Source organism: Candoia aspera, chromosome 3, assembly GCF_035149785.1.
Source record: "Candoia aspera isolate rCanAsp1 chromosome 3, rCanAsp1.hap2, whole genome shotgun sequence".
NCBI lineage: Eukaryota > Metazoa > Chordata > Lepidosauria > Squamata > Boidae > Candoia > Candoia aspera.
Window position 1 is genome coordinate 196943421 of NC_086155.1, and position 18331 is coordinate 196961751.

General features: G+C 44.8%; 1 protein-coding gene across 2 annotated transcripts in view; it reads left to right on the plus strand.

The window, feature by feature from the left end:
- The first annotated feature begins 17649 nt into the window (after positions 1–17649).
- The window catches only part of ZHX2 (zinc fingers and homeoboxes 2), a 193475-nt gene continuing 192793 nt past the window's right edge, over positions 17650–18331 (plus strand). For both annotated transcript variants that reach the window (XR_010067676.1, XM_063299644.1), the window contains exon 1: positions 17650–17892. The gene's annotated coding sequence lies outside the window, so the exon portion shown is untranslated. The remainder of the gene's footprint in view (positions 17893–18331) is intronic.

The following is an 18331-nucleotide window of genomic DNA, read 5'->3' on the forward strand; positions in this document are numbered from 1 at the left end:
CAGCTTTCACCAGCCAGGAGGGACATGGGTCTAGATAACAAGTGGTGGCATTTACTGTCCAGAGGATCCTGTCCACTTCCTCAGGTCCAACAGGATCAAACTGTTCCCAGGTAACATGGTAAGTACGATCCCTGGGTATCTCCACATGCCTCACACTTGGAATCTAACATAGAACAGATCCGAGTGATTTTGTCTTGCAGATGGTCCGAAAACTCCTCTGCACAGCCCTGTAGGTGGGTCACTCCGCCCACCTTCCCCAAAAGGGATTGAGTGATTTTAAACAGGGCCGTTGGGCGGCATTCTGCAAACGCAATAAGGGCGGAGAAGTATTGACGCTTGGCTGCCCTTATCGCCACCAGGTAGGCCTTAATAGCGGCTCTAACCAGTGTTCGGTTGCATTCGGTCTTTGTCTTCCTCCAGCAGCGCTCTAGACGTCTCTTAATCCTCTTCAGAACCCTCAGCTCCTCCATAAACCATGGGGAGCATCGGATACGATGAGGTAAGAGAGGTTGCACAGGTGCGATCCTGTCCAAGGCCCCAGCTGCCTCTCTGTTCCAGGCGGTGGCTAGGACCTCCACTGGACTGTGCAGCAGATCATCGGGTATAACCCCCAGCTCCCTCTGAAACTCTAGCAGGTCCGTCAGTGGCCGGGGGCAGACCAATTGAATGGATCCAGCCTCCCTGCAGAGGGGGGTGGCATAAGAGAATCTCAGAGCCACCAGAGCGTGATCTGACCATGACAATGGGGATAGCTGTAAATCTCCCCTCAGGTCACATTGCCAGGGTGAGGCCACTGTCTTGAGTTAGGTCGCGAATAATCTGAGTCAGGCCCATGGCTGCCATGGTAGCCGTGGACTCCCGATCCGCCTTTGAGGCACGTCCCAGGGATGGCAGGTTGAAGTCCTCCAGAACCATAAGTCTGGGGAACTCCAACACCAAACCTGAGACAGCCTTGAGCAGCTGAGGCAGGGAGGTTGCCACGCAGCAAGGAGGCTGGTACAGCAGCAACACTCCCAACTGCTCTTGAGCACCCAACCTGAAGAACAGGGTCTCACAGCCGGCCACTTGTGGGGCAGGGCCCCTGAAGGCCACCAGAGACTCTTGGATGACAACTGCCACCCCACCACCCCTGCCCTGGTGTCTCGGCTGGTACTATGCCGTAAACCCGGCCGGGAACATTTCTGAAAGGGGCATCCCTCCTCCAGGGCCCAGCCAGGTTTCGGTAATACATGTCAGGTCTGCCCCCTCCTCAGTGATCAAGTCACATATGAGGGGGGCTTTGTTGTTAGCAGACCTGGTGTTGAATAGCAGCAGCTGGAGACCAGGGCCCCTATTAATGTGCTGACCAGGGCCTGGGTCTGAGCACAGAGGGCCAGAACACGCCACCGGTAACAAACACCGGGGGCGTCTTCCCCAAAGAAGGTCCGCCCTCCAGCTCCTGCCATAATGTCCCCTACCCATCACCACCTCAATAGAACAACACGCCCTGCAACCCCCCGCGACTCCAAATCCACCTAGCCCCACTCTTGCACCTCTGGAGTCCCCAGCTTGAGACAGAGGTCCCTCCATCCACTCACACACCCTCAGACATACAGTTACCCACAGGGCAATGGCCGGCCCTCCGGTGCACCAGCTCATGCTCTCGGCACCGTCCGGGCCCAGCCATCATCCACCCATTCACTCTTCAGTCCTAATGCTCCCTGTTCGGCCTCTCTCACCGGTCAGCCAGGGGCATCTCATTCGCTCCCCCTCACCTCCTGCCTCTCACTCAGGAGGTTAGTACTCTCCCACACCATTAGACACTCTCACACTCCCCCCGTCATCTCTCACTCCCAGGAGGGAGTCCTTATTCACACTGGAGGGGCCACAACAGCTCTCCACCACCTCCAGGTAGGGAGGGAGGGGATGGCCAAGATCTCAGTGCCAAGCCCACTCTGCGTCCCCGAGGCCTAACACACCAGGGTCTATACCCCTGGGTCTATCACACTGCCCGATTGGCTCTCCCCAGCTCTCCCCAATCAGTCTGCCAGTTTGCTGTAATGCTGGTCGACCCACTCCACCGGGCCAGGCCTTCAAGTCCGTTCTGCTGGCTCACTGCACTGCTGGTCCTCTGCGCTGCTCACCCGCTCTGCCTGGTTGGTCCTCCAAGGTGGGTCCGCAGGTTTGTCTTGCCGCTGGTCTGCTGTGCCGCCCAACCGTTTCACTAGGCTGGCCCTCCAAAGTCGAGCCGTCCTGCTGCCAAGCCTTCTGTCCGCCACAGAGCTAAACTGCCCCACCAGGCTGGCCCACTGAGGCCGGTCAGCCGGTCCGCAGCACCGCTTGTCCACCACACTGCCAGACTGCTCCACCGTGCCTCCAGGCCGCGCCTCCAGGCCTCCAGGCCACACCGCCAGACTGCTCCACTGCGCCTCCAGGCCTCAGGGCCGCCAGGCCATCAGACCAGTGCAGGCCTACCATCCAGCGTCCCTGGGGGTTGCACTGCCAGCGCTCCCCACACCGCTAGGATCCCCCCAGGGTCCAATTCACCACCAATCTGCTGCGCCGCCAAACCTCCGGGACTTGCCGCGCCACCAGGGCTTACCCAGGTCTGTCGCCCCTTGCCGCTCTGTCCAGGGTGCTCCGTCCCTCAGGTATGAGGGCCAGGGGTCCCCAGAAGTCCCCTCCCATTTTATTTTTGTTTTACACACAGCACAATCTTCTCAGAAGTACGGCCAAGCCTCCTTCCACCTGAGTGTATGAAATTGCAGCCTTAATTTAAAAGAAGAAATGCCTACATTTTGTCCAATTTCTTTCTTTAAAATGTTAATAGCATTTAAAAAAAACACCCACACACTCTTGTAATCAATTATAGCTACTTTTCATTTATTTAAAACAAGCGTATATTTTGCTAAGGAACTTTCCTACCTTGTGAGGAACGCATGAGCATAAGAAATTAATCAAGCTCTTCTAACAACTGTGATTTCATAAGCATGAAGCTTGTGTTGTTAGAAATGCAAATCACAAGGAAAAGCAAGGACTAAAGATACCAGCGTACAACACCAGTCTCTTTGTTCCCTTATTTGAATTTAATGGCCAGCATGTGGGGTGAGCAGTAAACCAAAATTTGGAAAGAGTATGGTAGCACCTTTTGAGCCTAACAGTTTTATTTAAGGTAATAAGTTTGTGTGAGGTACAGATCACTTCGCAAGTTGCATGGAATGGCCTGACTGATGGGGGATTTAAACAGAGTAAGGCAGGGGGCAAGGGGAAGGGGGAGACAGGATAGTTATGCAGATGGGGGTCATTGGAAGGCAGATTAGAAGCACCTATCAATTAACAATTGTAATGTATGAAGACTCCATTGTGGGGAGATCTTGCTGCTCTCTGAGCTTGGTTGTTTGCTTGCAGACATTTCATTACTGAACTACCTAACATCTGATGATGTTCAACCCTGAGCTACAGGTATTCTCTTCTATTAGAACCCAGTGTGCTTGCCAAATCCTTCTGAGATAGCCTGAAACCTCTTTATGTCCGTAAACACAGCCTGTTGCCATTCAGGTGTGCCGGCAAAGGGTCTTTGTTCCAAAATCTTTACTTTGAGATCTGTGATGGAATCACTGGATTTTGGTTTCCATAGACTGACACAAGGTGACACTTACAGTGGCAATGAGTGCACCATTGGAAGACCTAAAACACCAGGCTAGGGATAGATCGTCATGGAGAAGATCTATCTATGGGGTCACTAGGAGTTGAAAATGACTTGATGGTATATAATCCGTCAATCAATCAGATGGCATTCCTGATACAATAAAACAAAGAAGGGCCTACCAATGGGGACTCCTGTTCATCCTTGTTTCTCCCACCTAGGTAGCCATATCTAATTACAGGGCAGAAAAGGGCACTGGTTGTTTTTCCTGTTGAGCTGTATTTAATTCAAGGAAAGAGAGTGTGCTTTTGAGATTTATTTTAAAGGAGAAGACAATTTCAGAAAAAAATGTGTGTATGAAATATAGATTGCCTTGCATTTATTTGGAAGTGGCCAAAGGATACTTGTGAATGATCTGGTGTGGAGAGCCATAGAGATGATTTTGAGGGAAGTATGCACTGACTGCCACAAAAATTTGATGCTCCAGGGCAGGGGACCCCAAACTCTTCAGCTCATCAACCCATTCATGAAGTTTCAGATTGTTCATCAACCCACCCCCAACATTTATTATATGAAAATAATTTCATAAATCCTACTTTAACTAATAGTACTATGAAGAATAATAATACTGCAAGAAGACTGCAGAGACTGATTACGAACAATGGCATGACAAAGTAGCAACAATGGTGCATTGGAATATCTACAAGAAATACCACCTGCCTCCAAGCAAGAAGTGGCGGGACCACAGAATACGCAAAGCAACAGAAAATGAAGAAGCTAAAGTGCTCTGGGATTTTAGAATTCAAACAGACAAGCATCTGCCACACAACACCCCAGACTTAACAACTGCTGATAAGAAAGACAAAAAGGTCTGGGTAGTGGGCATTGCAATACCTGGAGACAGCAGAAGAGAGAGAAAGAACTGGAGAAAATCACAAAATACAAAGACCTGCAAAGAGAAGAAGAACGACTGTGGCAAAAGAAAGCAAAGATGGTACCAATAGTAATAGATGCCTTGGGTGCAATTCCAAAACATCTGGAGCATCACCTGAACACCATCAGCATTGACAAAATCACCATCAATCAATTGCAAAAGGCAGCTTTACCTGAAGCAGCTTACATCCTGTGACAATACCTTTAACGCCATCAAACAACAACATCTGCCTATCCCAGGTCCTTGGGAAGGACTCGACAGGTAGATAAAAATGCCAAATCCAGTCTAAACATCTGGCTGACTGTGTGACCAAACATAATAACATCAACCCCTCGGATAGCCCCATCCACCCTTGGGGGTCGATAATGACCACTTTGGGGAGGCCTGCTCTAGACAATGACAGCCAGTTTCCAAGATGAAAGAAAGGGCTATAGCTAATGGTCCAACCTCTCTGTTGCACGCAGAAGGTGTCAGGTTTAATTGCTGGTTTCCCCAGACAGAGGTGGGAAAAGCTCTCGTCTGAACCCTGGAGAGTTTCTTCTAGTTTGTGAAATTCAGGGGTGCAAAATACAGCCTACTACTCTTAAGCAACCCACCACCCTCCCTCTCCTGACTCCTGTAAGTGGTTGAGTCAAAAATATGGGAATTGAGGGACTTTAAAGAATAAAATGGGTATCTTAAGCCTTGAAGATACACTTTTTTCATCTCATAGTCCCAAAACTCTCCCAGACAGGCTTTGGTCCTACTTTTAGAAGACAGAAGCTGCACAGCCCTGGTGCAGACATCGAGCTGAACAAGAGCCTGATTCATAGGCAGCAAATCTTATGTCCCTACTCTAGCACATGGTCTTCCTTTCCTGAAAAAAACATATGACATCTCAAATTTGCAAAATAAGACAGCATGTTTTTTTAAAAAAAAAACGTAATATTCTCTTAAGACGGCTGCATTGTATTTTGTGATGGAATATGAAACCAATCAACAAAGCACATGTAGAACAAAATGTTTCGTGTATTGCAACAATAGTACAAGACATGGTACAGTAGAGGAAAATGCTCCACCATCACCCTTAGGAAGAATTGTCAAGTGTTTTCAATCATGTTTGAGGACAGCTGAGTGACAATAAACTAAGATTTAAAGGATCCACTTCTTAAGATTCTTGGGAATTTGGGGCTGCTCTCAGACACCCATTTATTAGCATCTTTGCTTATTCTTCATTTTAATTATGAGTTGGAACACAAGACAGGGTTCTCTCTAGAGAAGGAGGCTATTGATCCATTTAGATGAATATTCTGTTTTGACTGAAGCACTGAACTGTCAGTGCAGTGACTGAGGAACAGTCAAAAGATGTACCAGATTTAATTGCATACTTACCACGAGCAAAATACAGCTATGGCAGTTAAGTGAAAGTTTACGGCTGTGACCCTTCGCCCGTCATAATTGTTTTTTCCCCCTTAGCTATTTCTAAAGCATTACTTTGTTGTAGATAAAGATGTTTATTTCACATTAGTTTTGGATTTGCATGACATTCATCCATAGTTAACTGAACCATGGTTTACTCAATTAGCTCAAGTTTATAGGCGCACATGATACACAAAATCTAATCACCAGGACTGGGGACACATAACACACCCAGACAAAATGTGGTTGGCTATTCCGTGATTCATTATGTCTTGAGAACATCATTTTTATGGGTTAATCTGTTTACTGCTGCAGGCATAATTCATATAGGTAGTCCTCATTTAGCAACCATAATTGGGATGGCAACTCAGTCATTAAGTGAAGTAGTCGCTAAATGAAACCGCAACTGTGCTTCCGACCTTACTTCACCTTTCCTTTGCTTTGCAGACCTGCAAAGGTCGTAAAGGTGAGGATTGGTCATGAAGTTACATTTTCAGCACCATCGTAACTGCGAATGGTCGCTAAACGAGGCAGTCACTAAGCAAGGACTACTTCTATTCAACAACTCTTTTGTGAATGGCCGCTATCAGGTCAACACTAACATGCAGACTAAGATGGTTCTCCCCTCCCCGCAATGCACACATCCCATTAGAAACACGATTGTGCTGCGACTCTGTATTGGACTGTAGGCAAGAAAATCCATTGCATAAGAAAAACTAACTGCAATCAAGGGTGGATGGTTAAGTTTGCAAACCACCACTTCCAAAGAGATTTCTACGTCTGCAGTTTATTTCTCTCTACTATATTCTTTGTCCTGTTAGATGTTGGCCCTTGGAGGTCTCAGGATATGTCCATAAAACAAAACAAAACAAAATTACAGAGTAGTAGGAAATGTTAGAAGACAGATAGATACAGTATATGCTATGAGATCATCATGAGGCCAGGACATTTCTTTTACTTGCTATTGTAAACCTTTATTATACACCTATTCTAAGGTGCCGATATTATATTGCCTTTTAAAAACAAAATCTGCACCACAGAACAAGAGTCTAGATGAAAAAGAGGCTGAAAAGAAAAATAAAACTCTTTTTATTTTCTTCCTTCCCTATTTTGACTGTCTGGACCTGCAGCAAAATCATCATTTTGTGTTTATCACATCCCCCTGTGTTGTTATGGAAATGCTTCCTATATGACATTCAGATATCACAGCAGGATGGGAAGTAAGAAAGCCAGCAGAGAAGAGGATTCGATCATCATCCAAGCCAATAAAAGCGAGAACAATTTCCCCCATTTCTATAACCGCCAAGGGCAGCCAACTAGCACATTCCTCTCTTTAGCAGAACGGTGCACCCATTTTGGAACCATCAGTCATCAATCCTGCTTTCCAAGGCCAGGTTCACCTGGCCTATGACAGCAAGTCAGTTTCATAACTTGTAGCTGCCTTCTGGAAAGTGATTCCCCCTGAGATCCAGATGGCCCCTGCTCTGGTGTTATTCAGAAGAGCTGCGAAGACCTGGCTCTTCACCCAGGCCTTTGGCAAGGGAGGAGGAGACCCCTCGCTTCATTCCATCTGGTCTGGCACGCTTGCCATCTTTTTAGTGGATTTTATTGTAATTTCTTTGTTTCATTGTTATGAGCCAACCACAGTCATTGGGAGTTGGATAGCATACAAGTTTAATATATTAGTATTATTATCATCATCATCATCATATGCTAACCTTGGCTGCTTTTAAACACAGCTGGGGAATTGTAGGTTAGTCTGTTGGATGAACTGACCTATGATTAGTTTACATTTGAACTGGTCTTTTGAACTGATTTTTTGATTAGTTTACATTTCAGTATATGCAACCCGGAGAAAAGCTTAATTCGATGACCAAATTCAATGTGGTTTTGGACATGGCCCTTGAGGCACTCTGCTGCATTACTAAAGGATGCTTATTCTCATATTCCTGTAAAGTTTTTTCAGGCAAGATCTATTTTTGGTTTTATTTTCTACTGAATACCAGTTACTCACCCAATTTTCTAGGCTAGAATAGAGTGGCTAGTTTCTTATTCAGAGTTTACACAGCAGATTTCTCCATTTCTAGAATATATATGAGACGAATCCCTAAGAACAGCCTTTGAGTAAGGATGACTGTGTTGCTGGAATTTGATTCAAGATTTCATAGAAGACACCCCCAATCCAAAAAGCTTGCACTGGTCCCAAATTGTTACCTCTAAATAAGTGTTTTTCAAGCTTAGCAACTTTAAGATGTGTGGACTTCAACTCCCAGAATTCCCTAGCCAGCATGCTGGCTGGGGAATTTTGGGAGTTGAAGTCCACACATCTTAACGTTGCCAAGGTTGAAAAACATTGATCCAAACTAAGTCCCTAAAGGGAGGAAATTTATCAGCTAAAGATATCCATCAATTAAACATAACAGAAGTTGGGTGAGAACATTCTTTTTAAATTCAGCCAAAAGTGCATGCAATGAGAACATTAATATACAAGTTTACAGTTTAAAAAATGAGAAGCTATTACTCCTTCCTGGAAGTCAAATGTTAATATTTTCTTTTTCATTTCCTGTTAAAGAAGATTAAATCCACAAGAGCATTTAAAAATAAACAACCATGCCCTGAATGAGTTGACTATCAGTGAAATTAATCATAGGTTGCAGCCTATGGCTCCAGGGCAGTGTTTTTCAAACTTGGCAACTTTGAGATGTGTGAACTTCAGTTCCCAGAATCCCCTAGCCAGCATGCTGGCTGGGGAATTCTGGGAGTTGAAGTCCACACATCTCAAAGTTGCCAAGTTTGAAAAACACTGGTTTAGATGTATCAATTTGGGACCAATGCAAGCTTTTTGGAATTGCCAGGTCTTCGAGTTGCCAAGGTTGAGAAATACTGCTCCAGGGAATACAGAAAGAAGTATTAGATTGTGGGGGGGGTTTCCTACATTAAGGGCTAGTGGCATGCTTTTAACAGTTCAGGTTATCTCACACGTATATGCTACCTTCTATTTTAAATCCCATGTTCATGTTTTGATGATCTGCACATTTATCTAAGCATGGGGACTAAGTGGGTTTAAAACACTGGCTTTTCTTTAAAAACACTTGATCCTTTCCTGAAGTACAACCTTGAGAAAGACAATAGCATCATAGCAGAAGTAGGCAAAAATACCAATTAGAAATACATACTGTCAGAAACTGGCAGAACAGAAAGGGAAAAAGAAAATCATTTTTACATGCCCTATGCCCTCCAAGTGCACAATTATTATTCTGACCCTCATTGCTGCTGCGTAAATGCAAATGGATCTGATCTGCATTTAGGTTTTTCAAAGAAAAGTTGGTTCTAGTGCTTGAGAGTGGGAAGCTGGAAAACATCCTGGACGAAAGCAATGGCAAACATACCTGCCCTGTTGCCAACTGACCCAGCTTGATTCCCCCCTTTTTTTTTTAATCCAAGCATTGGGCAGCAAAAAGAAAAAAGCAGAAAACAAGCCAGTGACTGGTGGGCCTGTTTTCTGCCAGGAAGCAATGAACGAGGTGTGCCTTTGTGACATCTGAACATAACCAATAACATTGCTCTGCAAGCCCTGCTCCCCGGCAGCATCGTAAAAAAGGCATGTAAAGGAGAAGCTTGCACAGGGCTGTCACTGTAGTGTGAGGCTTACCTGTCCTGGTCTGCGGGAATGACCTTGAGAGACAGGAGGAAGAGCCGCAGACTAGACAACCAGCGTGCAAAAGATACATCAGCCCACAGAAGGAGGAAGAGCATGGGAAAGTTTCCGAAGGGACCTCCCTAGTTTTCCAGAGAATAAAAGGAAAGGAGGGGAGAAATGCTTTCAGACTTGCAAGATTCTGTTAATATAATCTTACAATAAAGATAGAGCTAGTGTTAATTCTTGTGCTTCTTGTCTGGACTACCTCGAATGGCTGACATCACCATAATATAGCCTGCTGAGGTCACCAGGAGTAGAACTCAACTCAAGGGCATCTTGACCTTTGCATTAGTTTGGTGATATCACGTAATGATGAGGAAGTGATCCTAACAGCTGTTCCATCATAGCATCAATTAAATCATATAGGCCAACGATTCCAGTTCCTTATCATTACAAGTAGTCCTCAACTTATAATCACAACTGGGGCCAGAACTTCAGTCGCTAAGCAATACAGCCATTAAGTGAGCCATCATGTGACCGCACCTGATTTTATAACCTTTTTTGTTATGGTCGTTAAGTGAATCACATGGTTGTTAAGCAAATCCAGCTCCCTCTATTGATTTTGCTTGTTGGAAGCCAGCTGGAAAGGTTGAAAATGGTGATCATGTGACCCTGGGACGCTGAGGCAATTGTAAAGGCAAGGACTGGCCGAAGTCACTTTTTTCAGAGCTGTCATAACTGTTGGTCGACAAATGGTTGTAAGTCGAAGACAACCTGTACAAAGCACCCACTGACTGCATCTGGACTTCATTTCATTAACTAGTATTGGAACACTCCTAATTCAGTCTAGGAAAAAAAAAACTGAAAAATAGTTGTTTGGGAAGGACAGAAAATGGGAAAGCAGAGTGACCCTAATAAAGTTCACAAACCAATTTGAGAAACTTGAAATGTATTATTTAAAAATTCTGTCTGAATTCCAGGCCTTTTATGATTTACAAGTATCATGCAACTAAGCTATTAATTATTCCAAGAGGCACCCTTTAATTACTTTTACCCGTTTAAACCATTGCTGTGTTTCTCACAGCATGTAGCCTGATATTATAAAATCAAATGCAAAACAGAAAATAGGATAATTTTAAAGCTCGGTGAACATAAGCAAGTGTGAAACAGCCTCTGCTGAATAGAACTGTTATATGTTAAAGCTAAAAGGGCATCAAACCATGGTAGCAATTTGAAACTGTGAAAGCCTTGCTCTTGGCACAGTTGAACAACAATTAAAGCATTATTGGGGAACTGAGATTTAGAGGTGAGAATAATTGTTGCCAAGTTCATTCATCACAAATGAAAGATGTAGGCATTTTGCCTTGGAAGCCTAACTACATCTACTCAGAGGTAACATTTATTCTGATCTGTGTCAAACTACTGATATTAATATTTATTTGTACAAAGGATAAAGACTCCATCGCATCCAGCTTGACTCCTGGTGACTGCATGAGCACAGACACGTTGCTTTCTTGGCAGCAGATAAAAATGCATTGTGGCTGCCTTCTTCTGCAGTGATTTTTCCCAACTTTCAGACAGAGTACAGGTAGTCCTCGCTTAATGACTACAACTGGGACCGGAATTTTGGTTGCTAAGTGAAGCGGTCATTAAGTGAATCCAACACAATTTTATGACCTTTTTTTGCAGTGGCAGTTAAGTGAACCACACGGTCATTATGACTCATGCAGTCCCCCATTGGTTTTGCTTGCCAGAAGCCGGCCGTGAAGGTAGCAAATGGAAATCACATGACCACAGGACACCGCAATGGTCATAAATGCAAACCAGTTGCCAAATGCCCAAATCGTGATCACGTGACTGCAGGCATGCTGCAATGGTCACAAGTGTGAGGACCACCCATAAGTTCTTTTTTGCAGCACCGTCATAAGTCCAAACTACATGAATGGTTGTTAAGCGAGGATTACCTGTATAGAAAAAGTGATTGGGCTTTACGGAGACCCAAGAATGGATGAACAATGACTCTGTGGTGGACATCTGCTTAGAAAAAGCCCTGTTCCAGCATGTCTGTTCACATGTACATACATCTGGCAAAGGGATAAATGTAAATTTAGAAGCATGCCTGCTTTGATTGCCCATGATAAAAGACTGAGAGAATTAGAAGAGGATAACAGGGGGTTAAAGAATTTCTGAATGTGTTAACAGTATATTTGGAGGGGAAACAGATACGGAAGAAAAGGAAAGAAGGGTAGGAAAAGAATGTACAAGTCCTGTATGGAAAAAAGATATATTAAAAGATAAATTACTCTCCCTACAGAATGAACCGGAGGCAGACAGAGGCCGTGGAAGACGCTTTGGAGCAGAGTGAGAAGAAAGAGGCTACGGATGAGGCCAGTGAAAAGTATGAGAAAGGGTGCATGCTGGAATTGAGTGAGGGAGGCTGGGGCGAGGAAAATGAATATAAGACAAGGGTCGCTGCAGAAAAATGAGGATGAGAGAAAGGCCTGGTATAATGTGGAAGGAGCAGTCAACCAATCAGATCTTTACTATGCTCATAGACCAGCATGGCATACAGCAGCGGTTCTCGACTTTCGCAATGCCCAAGCCTGGGAAATGACAAATGAATCTGTGTGATATCCCCCCTTGAATAAAACTAATGATTTCATTGGTGTGAGGGGTGGAACAGAAATCAAGGTACCACTTCTGATATTTACATTTTATATATCAGAAGGGTTCTCAAGCTTTGTGGAACAGCAGTTGCCCGCTGTGGGCTTATGGAGGCAATCTGGGCATCAAAGGCCAGAGTTTTGATAACATCCTCACTTTGTCTGAGCAAGCCTGATCTGGTTTAAAAAAGAATTTCTGGCAAACAACAACACCCCCACCCCCCACGCCAGAGTTATTCACATCTCCTCAGGAGATCCAACCCACAATCTGAGAAGCCCTGCTGGAGAGAGAGGTGTTTGCAAAGAACATTGTCAAAGAGAGCAAGGAATGGTTAAGGTTCAACAAGGCAAAGAAAATACAGAGCAATTCTGATGGGAATTTTAAAAAAAAATGTTTGGGAAGTTGATGAAGAGGGCTGAACAAGAAGCCTGCAACAGAGAAAGTGGAATTAAAAATAGAAATAAAGGGGATGGAATGAAGTAGGGGAGTGCTGAAAGGACTATGTTGGAGGTTTGTAGGGAAATGATGGGACAGATCCAACAGAGGAATTGAAACAAAGGCCGTAAATATGAGTCTCCAAAAAAAGAAAGTCATAAATATTGTGAGGATGTTTAAAAAATTAGTAAATCTGGAGGAGGGCCTTCTCTGCCGTGGCACCCGCCCTTTGGAACAAGTTACCCCAGAGGTAAGACAGGCCCCCACTCTCCCGGCCTTCAGGAAGGGGGTGAAAACCTGGTTATGCCACCTTGCTAGGGGTGGGAGGGGGGATAGCCAGGCATAGAGGTGGCTGGCACCACAATGATGCCAAGGGTAAGATGTTGATTTGCCATCTTGCATCTATAGTTTATATTTGTATTTTTATATGTATATGTATATTTATATATATGTATATTTATATGTACATTGTATTTTTAGCGACATGTTATTTTTATTATTAATAAATATTAATAAATAAAAATTATTAGTATTAAAATAATAAAAATAACATATCGCTAAAGATACAATGTCGCTGTATACGAGTTAGGCGGTTGAGAAGTTCAATCAATCAATCAAGCTGTAGATGGTGTAACTGGAAACCATGTTAAAATGTTTGTTTATGGAGATGCTGCCCAACTTCTTTAACATATGTATGAAAATTGCATGTGTTTAACAATGGCCCTTACTGTTCCCTTAATCAAAGGGAAAGATGTTGAAAATGAATGCAAAAGTAAAGGGGGCGGGTGGGGGGGATTAGTTTGTTAAGTGTCCCTGGGAAGGTGTTCCGCACGGTTCTGATGGAAAAGGTTCAGGGAAGATGTACAGGGTTTTGGTTTGCTTTGTTTTTTGAGAAATGTATGAATGTGAGAAAGAAACTTCATTGTGTGTTTGTCGAATTGAAGAAACTGTATGATGAAATGAACAGGCATGAATGATGGGAAGCTAAAAGTATAAGTTGAAGGCTGGTTGATGTATTTGTTAAAAGCACTGCATGGTAGAAGTAATAGATGGAACGCTTAGTGAATGGATCAGCACCGAGCAGGGAGCTATGTGACAGAGGTATGTGACATTCACTTGGTTGTTTAATGTGCTTATGAATAAACACGTAAAGAATGCTTGAGGGGATGTGAAAGCTATTAGATATTAGATGCTAAGAGGATGTTAGAGGTTGGGGGTGTGGTTGTATATGCAGGCAATACAGTGTTGTTGGCTGAGAACCAGATGATTTGCAGGAAGTGTTAGAAAGATTGTATGATGCAACAAGGAATATGGATCTGAAAATTAAACTATCAGAAAACAAAGATAGCTGAATTTGCCAGGGAAATTTGAGTGAACAGTGGCAAGTTATATATAAATGGCAAAAACTAGAGTAGATAAACTTTGGTAGAATGTTTAATAAATATAGGAAAATGGATGAAGGCATGTTAAGATATGCAGATCATGTAGGAAGACAGTGGGTAGTATGTTGTCAAAAAAAGAACATGGAAGAATATGAAAGAAAGTGAAAATGGCTGTGTATAAGAACATGGTTATGTCCCTTTTGTTATACAGGTAGTCCTTGCTTAATGACCATTCATTTAGTGATTCTTTGGACTTACGACAGTGCTGGGAAAACTCCTGGTCCTCATACTTATGACTGTCACAACATCCCTGCTGTCCCGCGATCAAAATTTGGGCGCTTGGCAACTGGTTTGCATTTATGACCATCACAGCATCCCGTGGTCACATGATCGCCATTTTCGACCTTCCCGGCCAGCTTTTGGCAAGCAAAATCAATGGGGAACCTTGTGATTTGCTTGACAACCATGTGGTTGACTTAATACCCGCTGTGATTCACTTAACGACCACCACAAAAAGGTTGTAAATTTTGGTCAGATTCACTTAATGACCGCTTCACTTAGTGACCAAAATTCCAGTCCCAATTGTGGTCATTAAGCGAGGGCTACCTGTATGGAAGTGAGACCTGAGTGTGTTGGGTGAAACATAAAAGCTGAATGCAGTGGGAGGGGTTATTTAAGAACTGTGGGTGGCAAAACAAGAAGAGATGGGACCAAGAACAAATGGATTCTGAACGAATGTGGACTGAATACGAAAGTGAGGGACCAAGCAAGAAGTTCGTTGAGGCGGTTTGGTAGAGGGAAATGAATGAATGTGTGATAGAGGGAATGAATGAGCATCAAATCACAAAACAAAAACATGAAGGCGGAGGAAACATGTTAAGAGGAAGACTGAAAGTCATGCTTTGATATTGCTGGGAAGTTTAAAGAACAAAAGACAGTGTATCAATTGGTGTGTGCAGGTGATGGAAGGAAGGGTGCTTGGCAAGGGTAGAAAAGCGTGGAGGGGTGTAATGGTGTGGCTGGAAACTAGCTCTAGCTCCATTTCCTTATGTCTCGCCTCTGATTTCTCTGGCTGACTATTTCTTACTCATTCCTACACTTTGCATAACATTGTTTATCCTAAAAGTGAAAAGTGTGAGGCATACGTGGTTTGCTATTGCTTCCTTCCCATTGTTTTTCACCTGCCAGTCTAACCTAGAGATCTTGGATTCCCAGGTAAGTTTCCACCCAAGTATTAACCAGATCTGACCCTACTTTGCTTTTTTCCCAAGCTGGTTAGATGCTGCCACCTGGGGGGGGGGGGGAGAGGACGGGTGTCCAAAGACGGAGAAGTCATCGGCCTCACAGTCATGACCCATCAGCTGCCTGATCCCTCACAAGTAGACTCAGCGATTCCAACCATGACGAAGCAAATTAGATCTATACACCCGCACGCTCTAAAGTGAGAACCGCTCGCCGACCGCGAGTTCGCTTCCGTGCCCTACGCAGGAGGCGTGTCCTCCCCCCCAAAAAAAGTCACAAAGAGGCGTAGGAAAAGTTAAAACCCATCCCCAAAAATAGAGCAGCGCTGGAGAAGGTCGCTTCGTGCTTCTTTCTGGAGAATTAATATGCACAGGCTCCGGAGCTCCCTCCCGCGAGGCTGCGAGCGACAGTTTATCTAACACCTCAGTCACGCGCCCGCTTTTGCGCGCAGGACAGCTGAGAGCGCTGCTCTCAGGTGCCAACGCAGTCGGGTCGCCGCCTGTCCCCCCCCCCCCCGCACGACATCCATCATTACCCCGAAGCAAGAAAAGTGAAGCAAAGAGGGCGTCTTCCGAGCTTCTAAATCTGGATCTCCAATTGGCCCGTCCCTAAGTCCCATCAGTTCAAACTTTTAATCGAGGCGCTGGGGTTTATCTAAGTGGATGCAGGTCTTCAGCCTAAAAGGAGGCACGGTGCGCTGTTTCACCCCCCCTGCTGTGGAGCCTGCCCCAAGATTGAATTTTCTCGCAGCCGGGGTTCATTGAACCGCAGCCAAGCAGTGATGTAAGTGGTTTGGTTTAATGTGTGGTGAGAACATGGGGTATTATGGTTCATAAATTATCTTTCATAACAATGAGTAGGGGAAGCCAGCCAATCGTGGTTTATTCATAAGACATGGTTAGGCCACGGCTCAGGGTGATACCTGATCCACCCCAGCCACTTGGAACAGGCAGAAAAAGCGCTTCGCTCAGTCCCCTCCTCGGTTGCTACTTGAAATCAGTTTACAATATCCCTGATAAATAACTAATAATTTATTAAATTTAGATGCAGCCCGACTTACTTCCCCACAGACTTACTTTAAAGGAGTCTGCAGAGATTCCCAGTTAGGAATCTGAAAATAAACTGAATTGCATTCGTGGCATCACAAAGCTGTAGTGATGGAAAGAATCAGAAGGACCCACTCCCACCTAATCAGGAGAAGATGCAACGCTTTTAAGACCCCCTCTTGCCAGCGTCGCAATATTTAACAGGAGGAATGGATATCATGGCCGGTGGCAGGGATGAGAAGATGCTTGGCTGTAAACTCAAGACCGCGAGACACGCAGAGAAAGGGGAGTTCTCAAAACCGGCCCACACTGAATTGATCAGTACGATTGATCCCCATGGAGCTAATTGGACGCTGCAGTTGCAGGACCCCGCCCTCCGGCCTCGGTGGTTGATTTGCGAGGCCAACTTCAGACACCCTTCGCCCCACAGCAAGTTTCGGCCAGGAGATGAGCCGCATTATTTTAAACCAAAGATTCAACCTCCAACTGAGGGCTCGGGAGCGTGAGCGCGCGCAACCCCCCCCCCCTGCATTTGGAAATGGGGACAGAGGTTTTAAAAAGTGGTCAGGATCCAAGGACTCAGCCTTTTGCCGTACTGAAGCATTGTACAAGAGGGGCGGAGGATTCGGGCGGCGGGGGTGGGAATGCCACGGTGCACTGCCTCCAAACGCGAGCGAGAGTTAACAAAACATTGCATTCCTTCTTTTTACACCAACTCATTCTGACAGCTTTTTCGGGTAAATGTGCCCAGCATCGGGCTTGGGGATTCAACGGTCCCTGCTAACTTACTTGGGAGTAAGCCCTACTGGATTTAGTGGGAGGTGAAAGAAGTAAAGCTCCATCCAGCCTAAAACTCACGACGTTCTACTTCTAAGCGAAGGGGGGCGTGTCCGGGGACAGACCTTGCCTTAGCAAGATTTACTCCCAAGTAGTACAGGACTTAACTAGATATCCAGCAATGAAAGAGACGGTATCTGAAATACACTGCATCGATGTCTAAGATTTATTCGTATTAACGTCAATTTTATCTCTGTGGCAAACTTAATAGTCCTTATTAGGTTCGATTAAAGTTAAGAGTACAGAAATGACACAAATATTCACATTAAGAGATAACAAAAAACGGATGAAATAAAGGAAGCGTATTTAATCACTCGGGAGAAGATGATGCTACTTTAAGGGACTCTATGAACTCCCTCCGGCGAAGAGTTCGCGGTCGAATTTTCGCGTCAAAAACTTTCCAGCAAATCCAAGAACCCTGATAGAGGAGCTGTGGATTGTATCGTATGCAAATACGCAAGCTGACGTAAGAGATCATGTGGGTTTTGGTGTAGATCACCACCACCGATCGGAGAGATTTTTTTTTATTTTTTATTTTTTTTTAAATCCTACTGTATGTCTTTTTCCTAGAGGGGGGCGATTTGTTTAAGTGAAAGTCCTGGACCGTCTCCCCGGCGTTCTAGAACGCGCGCCGAGAGTTCCATTCGGGGAAAGTTCTGCGTCTCAGCGTTCCAAAGCTTTGATCGCAGGTAAGGAAAACTTCGCCCTCCCTCCTTCCCTCCTCTCGCCCGCCCTTCTTTAAAAACACACACAATAAATTAAAAAAAGGCGCAGCAGCACCAGCACCCTTAATCGGAAAAAGGAAGTGTGGATGCCTTGCAAAGCCAGATTGGATATTCTTTTGCCACATGGTCTTCGGTGCTCTGACTCCTCGTCCTGAGCTAGTCCACCGAGCAATCCACTTCGACCTAACTTTTTCCCCCCTCTCCCCGTCAAGGAAAACCTCCCGTTTTTGTTAAGACTTCAGTTAGAAAGAGGAGGGGCGTATAAGGAAGCAAAGACCGAAAGCAAGAGAATAGAATTCAAATTGGAGCAAAAAAAGAAAATGCATGGATGGGGGGGGAGGGCGAATGCTTTCGTTTTCTCGTCTTCTACAAGCCGTATCGATCGCAAGTTTTTGAGGAGGAA